Below are 7551 nucleotides of genomic sequence, written 5' to 3'. Positions count from 1 at the left end.
GTGACCCCATGGATAGGCGCCCTCCAGGCTCCTCTGTCCACAGGATTCTCCAAGCAAGAATACTGGAGTGGGTTGCCATTTCCCTCTCCCCTAAAGTTACTGAGAACCTACTATTACTCTAGGCATTGGAGGTGAGTGGACATCGAGGGGAGAAGGAATACAGGAGAAATACAACATAGGACTTTGGCTCTTAAAGACTGGTGGAAGATTGGATAATATCCCTCCTCCCCCAAGATGTCCATGCTCTAATCACTGTAATCTATAAATTAATCAGGAGGGATTTTGAAGATATAATTAAGGTTACACAATTCAAATAGAGATATTATCCTGGATTATAAGGATAGGATGAATCTAATCCCATGAGTCTTTAACAGAGAATTTCTCTTGCTTTATTCAGAGAGATGAGGCAGAAGGAGAAGTCAGAGAGCTTCCAGGTAAGAAAAGTATTGAATGCACTATTCCTAGCTCTGAGACATAGGGGCCCACATGCTAGGACTAACTAGAAGGCTTCCAGGAGTCAGCAGTGGCTCCCAGTTGAGAAAAATGAAGACCTCTGTCCCACAATCACTAGGAACCAGATCCTGCCAACAACCTGAATCAACATGGAAGCAGATTTTTCCCAGAATCTCCAAATAAGAGCCCAGCTGGCCAACACCTCGATGTAGACCTGTGAGACCAGGAATAGAGAAACCAGTCAAGCTGTCCCAGATTTCTGACCTACTGAACCTATATAAAATATACCTAGTCACTATAATCCGCTAAATGTACATAATTTATGGAAACAACTAAAGACTAATACAAAGAATCTATGAAAGATTTATATGTGGGGTAGCACTACTCTATAAAGCAACACATTTCGTAATTAAGTAGAAGATGCAGAGTCTGGCAAGAACCACTGGTGCAGCGCCATATACACATAAAAACAGCTAGCTAGTGGGAAGTAGCTATGCAACACACGGAGTCCAGTCTGGTGATCTGTGCCAATCTAGAGGGGTATGGTGAGGATAGGGAAGGGAGGCTCAAGAAGCAGGGGATATATGTATAATTATGACTGATTCACATAGTTTGACAGCAGAAACTAACACAACATTGTAAAGAAATTTTCTTTCAATTAAAAAAAAAAATTAAGTTTTGAAAAGATCTGGAGGAGAGAAAAGTCAGTGAGATTTATAGAAGTCACAGAAGGCTTTTTGCAGGAAATAGAACTTGAACTGTTTGAATAAAGAAAAGTGAAAGTTGCTCAGTTGTGTCCAACTCTTTGTGACCCCATGGACTGTAGCCTGCCAGGCTCCTCTGTCCATGTAATTCTCTGGGTTAGAATACTAGAGTGGGTTGCCATTCTCTTCTCCAGTGGATCTTCCCAACCCAGGAAACGAACTCAGGTCTCCCACATTGCAAGTGGATTCTTTACTGTCTAAGCCACCAGAGGGGAATAAAGAAAAGTGCTACATAAAGAAGTGGGGAACTTCCCTGGAGGTCCAGTGGTAAAGAATCCACCTGCTAATACAGGAGACATGGGTTCCAAGCCTGATCTGGGAAGATGCCACATGCCATGGTGCAGCTAGGCTTGTCCAGCACAACTACTGTGCCCGCATGCCACAACTACCAGGCCGACATGCCCTAGAGCCTGTGTTCCACAACAAGAGAAGCCCCCGCAGTGAGAAGCCCACACACCACAAGTAGAGAGCAGCCCCCACTCCACAACCAGAGAAAGCCTGTGGGCAGCAATGAAGAACCAGAGCAGCAAACATAAATAAATATTAAAAAATAAAACATAAATAAGATAAATATTTCAAACAAGTGAAAAGACATGGCAGTGGCAGGAACAAGCAAGTCGGGATAACGGTGAAAAGAACAGCTCAACCGGAAGGGTAAACTTAATTGGTTAGCATGGATCATAAGGTTTATGAGTTAAACAATGGTTTAATTGTTCATAGGGGTCACCCTAGGCCAAAGTTAGGATGCAGAGCAAAGCAAAGAGGAGTGTGCAGGCTCCATGATGGGGGTCGCTGAGCCCTGCTTTCCATCCTTCCTTCAGTCATAGCAGTTCTATGTTGATAGTTTTCACATGTTGCATCTCTGAGTATGACTACATTTGCAAAAAGGGTTCCATGGCTGTTACTTTACCAGGGTTGCAGTAACAGAGGACCACAAAAGAGGAGACAGAGCCCAGCAGAAATGTATCCTCTCACAGTCCTGGAGGGCAGAGTCTGAAATCAAGGTGTCATCAAGGCCAAACTCCTTCTGAGGGTGCTAGGGAAGGACCTATTCCAGGCCTCTCTTCTAGCTTCAGCTGGATCTTTAGCTTGTGGTGATGTTACATTCAGCCTTCACGTGATGTTCTCCCTATGTGCATGTCTGTGTCCAAATTCCCTTCTTCTAAAGACATCAGGCACTGGATTAGGAGTTCATACTATTGCATTAAACTCTTATCTTAACTGATTTCATCTTCAGTGAATCTGTTTTCAAATAGTCACCTTCTGGGAATTGTGTTTAGGACTTCAACATATGAATTCTGGAGGGAGAGGGCATAGCTCAACCCATTACAAGCACTAAAATAAGCTTTGAGAACTATATGTATCAAATACCAACTGTGAGCAGCATGGAAGCCCCCCAACCAATAACCTACCTTCCAGTGTATCCAAATTGAAGCTTTCAGGCAAGCAATTTACTCACTCTTCCTCCTACTCTTTCCTCTCTGAGGACTTTCTATACACAGGGCCAACAGTTAAGGCCCAGAGTTTTCTCCTTTATCACTTGGAAAAATCCAAGTGAAAAACTATTTCTAGGGAGGACACTGTTTTACTCATTATATTACTAATTATATGGTAATTTACTACCTTATGCTTGTTGATCAGCTGCTTAGTAATTACTGCACTGACATCCTCTTTGCGACAGGAGCCAAGACCCCTGACTCATTTTAATCCCCTACCACCTAAAGCCTTGTTCTATGTGCAGCATGAACTCCATACATTTTCATTAAAATCAGTATATCTGAAAATATATTTAAACATTACACATCCAAAAACTGAATTCAAAGCTAAATGTAGACTCTGCCCCATAGAACTACACTCCTGGCCAATTTGTGATGCAAGCATATGGGTCCTTCAGTATGCCAAGCACTTTGGCAAATACTACCTTGTAACTGAGTGATACACATATACACATAGCACTTGTAACTACAGTAGACGCGCTGAAGATTCAGCCTTCCAACCAAAGCTGGAAAAGCGCCACCTAGCGCTCCAATGTCAACATTACATGTCAATACAGGACTGAGCGAAGCACCGTGGTCTCTGGCAACGAGCATATTTCTCAAGTGAAAATATAAAGACAGAAACCCATTTTAAAATTAAGTCTCAGAAGCTCTCAAGTGAGATCCAAGTTTTGAAAAGTAATTGCACCCCCAAAGCCCAGGATGTCCAAGAAATATTTATTTTATTTTTCATGCCAATAGGAAAGCAGGACACCCCAGAGTTATGCACAAAGGCATTTTCTTCTACAACCACAAAGGATACACAGCCAAGGTGAAAAGTACAGATCTGCCTTAATTTCCTGGAAAGCCCTTAAAATGTAGGTTCAGATTCAAGAGACTTCACAATGTGATTCTCCCTTCCCCACCCTCAAGGATCCGATTTGCACTTGCTGCTTCTTGTTCTTACTGTGCCCTCTTGCAGAGTTCATATACAGAGCCTATAATTAGGCGTTCGCCACTCTTGAAAGCATATGTTTTCCACAACCGTACCACTAACCTCAGAAAACACACTCTACATAAATGGACAAAAGTCCACGAAGAAAGATTTTTTTAAAGTTTTAGATAATTTCTATCACAGTCAAGGAATAGTGTTAGCAGAGACTTTTTTTGGTAAGAAATTTAATTACTGCATTTAATATTCACATAAAGCACTGTACTAAAGAGTAAAGATCTGTATGGGAAAACATTTTGAATTAAAAAAGGACTGTACCCACATTTATTAGAGTTATAGCATCTTAAGTCAGAACGGGATTGCTCTATGGAAAAGAAAAGTATAAATACAATACTTCAAGCTAGCAGTGTCATATTTATTTTTGTAAACGGAAATACAACATTTATTTATCCCTGTAAATACAGTGTTACTATGTGGGGGGGGGGATCAAAGTGATCTACAGAAGCCCTAAATTCTTTCTTGAACACCCTTGGGACTCTGACTTACTAATCAACCTCCACACTGGAGCCCCATTTTGACTCTTAAGAAAATGATGAGGTTTAGACAGGTCACTCCAGAATGCACTGCTTTGGCCTGTGAATTATTTCAAGCTGAAGACAATCAAGGCCCAAGAAACCCAAAGAGATTTTACTTCTCCATTAACTGCCTGAAAGAATTTAGATGGGGGTGGGGAGCTGTACCAGGAAGAGAGTTATTACCAGAAATAAATTTTTATATCAGAAAGACTGATCTGCAGGGCATGGCAAACATTTGTTTACCAAACATTAGCTCTTGCCAACTTTCTGTGAATCCTCTTTCTCCCCTGTGAAGTCTCTGACCCCTAACCCCTCCTCCTTGGCTCAATATGACATACAAGCCTCAACGGCCTGACATTTGGAACTGCCTCATGTCTCTGTGCTCCCTGATGACTCAGATGGTAAAGGGTCTGCCTGCAACGTGGGAGACCGGGTTTCCACCCCTGCATTGGGAAGATCCCCTGGAGAAGGAAATGGCAACCCACTTCAGTATTCTTGCTTGGAAAATACCATGGACAGAGGAGCTTGGTAGGCTACAATCCATGGGGTCGCAAGAGTCGGACACCACTGAGCAACTTCACTCATGTCTTCATGCAACTCTCCTACATATAAAATTAAACTTGTTTTTTCTCATGTTAATCTGTCTTAATATAATTATTAGAGCAGCCAAAGAATCTAGAAGGAAGGAAGGGGAAATTTTTCTTCCCCTACAGAAACACGGACTCGACTTTCTTGATAATATATATATAAACATTCTAAATTTAGGAAATGTTTCATTCAAGTATTTACACCTTCACAAATATATAGTCTTTTAAGAAGACAAGCCAGGAAATTGAGAGCTTTCAAAGCCACTTGTGACTTCCCCTAAATTACTTTCTGCAGTTAAAATAACTGTGTTTGTAAACCAAGTGTTTTTCAAGAGTAGGATCCCCTAAACAGCCATATGTTATTGCTCGCCATATAACTAAATGCATTATTGTGAAGGATCAGTGACATAAAGAAGGCACTAGAGGACTAGGGTGCTGTTTTCAGTTCCATAAAAGGAGAAGTTTTAAAGAGAACCGTCCAAGGAAACTTAGGGGTTATGCCATACCTCAAGAGAGGCAAAAAATGTTCTACCTTTATGTTTTTAAAAAAGATGGAGGACTAAGTTTCAGGAAATGCAAAAGTAAAAAAGAAAATGCTTCCAACAGCACTTTGGAAACCTTGAGGGGAACCAAAGAGCCAGTCCTTCAGATGACTACATCCTACCATTTGGGCTGCCCTGATTCTGCCCATATGATTGGTCCTGAAGGCCCCATATACACTGCTATTCTTGGAACATAGTTCTTTCTTGTGCTATAACTTAATTGCCTCTATTTGTACAGGCACAAGGGCACAGAGTCCTGATTTATCAGCTGCTCAGAAAAGCCTGATGTCATGGGAATATAAGCATTCTTGGGTTCCTGAGCTGAAACATTCAATAACAGAGGCCCTGAGGAAAATGGAGACAGATATTTTACTTGCCAAACGTTCTCAGATATTTTGAAAAACTTATCATCACATCTCCCTAATAGTTATTAGTCAACACTAAGTCTGGCCAGCTTTATATTTCTTGCTGGAGTAAAACTTCAGAATGAAAATCATTTGGCACTGGAACTCAAAAATGCATAGCTTCTGCCCAAAGAATTTAACAATTCAGAGATGCTGAGATGGTATTTACCCATGTATTCTTGAAAAGGTTTAGTGAGCAGTAGAGTTTTTGTTGTTGTTTGTTTATTTAAACATTTTTCATTTTCCTATTGACCTCTTGTCCACTTAACAAATAGCCACAATCTAAAAGTTGAGAATTATGTTGTATTTGGTGGGAATTTTTAGGACTTCAAGCCCAAGAGACAGCAGGTCTCTCATGTGACCCTGAGAGAACTGCCCTGAGGAGGTGGGGGGAGTTGTCAGGTTACACAGAAGTTGGTAACAAAGGGCAGGTAGTCTGAATATCAAAAGTATTTCTGTGAATTAAAGAAAATTGGATATCTCAAGGAATTTAGTGCTTTTCTACACATAGGAAGAAGCAAAAGTCTGGGCTCACTGAAAATCATTCCTTTCCTACGCATCTCAGCTATCTGGGGCCAGTATCCTGTGATTCTTCACATCCTGATTTCCCCCCCTGTGCTCACCGTAGGGAGTGGCTGCAGCCTCCTGCTGCCAGATCACAGGTAGCCTTCTCCTTCCTGAATGCCCTGGAGGGTAGGAATCGCTGAGGACTATGACATCCTTGTTTACTGATACAGCAGGAAATGCTCCATTTCTCACGCTATTCTCATCTCAAAGGAATTTTTAGTTTTATTTCTTGGTTGCCTTAACATCTTAACTTTTAGTTTCTCTGTCAAGTAGTAATTGCATTAGATGAATTCCAATTCAGAGAACACTGTTATTTGGAGGCAGCATTTTAAACTAGGTAAGAACCTTTTCTTGTGTATCTAGCCTGAATAATTTATCTGTTTTGTAAGTATGGATTCTCAAAACTTCAATATCTTAAACATGGGCATATCTCAGCTGAACAAAACAAGCATCAAGTGAATACTTATTTTAAGCACAGCAATGCCTAAGAAAACAGACAATATAAAGGAAGTTAGTCATGGCAAACAGAGAACAATTCCAAGCCCTCAGGCAAAAACACAATTTCTAGTGGTTCACTGTAGACGGAGCCCTGCTATGAGGATGCAATGCATGGAGAAACTCCCCATGGAGGCAGGGAAACATTTTTTTCATGATGGATAAATTAATCCCTTTCAACAATCTATGTTGGCTCATCCATAAAATTAACTATGATGCCAAGTGGTGTAAAAAGTTCTTTACCCAAACTTTGTTGTTGTTCAGTCATCAAGTTGCGTCCAACTCTTCACAACCCCATGGACTGTAGCATGCCAGGTTTCCCTGTCCCTCACCATCTCTCAGAGTGTGCCCAAGTTCACATCCATTGAATTGGTGATGCCATCCAACTATCTCATCCTCTGTCACCCTCTTCTCACCCTGCCTTCAGTCTTTCCTAGCATCAGGGTCTTTTCCAATGAGTCACTATTCTTCATCCAAAACTGTCAGAAAATACCTTAACATAGAGCAATAAGCTAAGCTTGGATGCCTAAAAAGATTCCTCCTCTGAGGCACAGCCTGCCCAGATCTACGGTGTTAAGTGGTTTGAAAAGAGCCTGGAAAATTCTAAGTGCTGGCAAGACATAGAGCTGTGGTTCTCAAAGAGGGAGGTTTTTGCCTTGCCCCCCACCCTCTTCGGGGGACATCTGGCTGTGTCTGGAGACAATTTTGGTAGTAACATGGTGGGAATAATGCCACTG

General features: G+C 41.3%; 1 protein-coding gene across 3 annotated transcripts in view; it reads right to left on the bottom strand.

Moving 5' to 3' along the window:
- NCKAP5 (NCK associated protein 5) overlaps positions 1–7551 on the bottom strand; it is a 1015164-nt gene that overhangs the window by 548221 nt on the left and 459392 nt on the right. The window lies entirely within an intron of this gene.

Source organism: Cervus elaphus, chromosome 33 (assembly GCF_910594005.1).
Source record: "Cervus elaphus chromosome 33, mCerEla1.1, whole genome shotgun sequence".
Lineage (NCBI taxonomy): Eukaryota > Metazoa > Chordata > Mammalia > Artiodactyla > Cervidae > Cervus > Cervus elaphus.
This window is presented reverse-complemented; position numbering and strand designations above follow the sequence as displayed.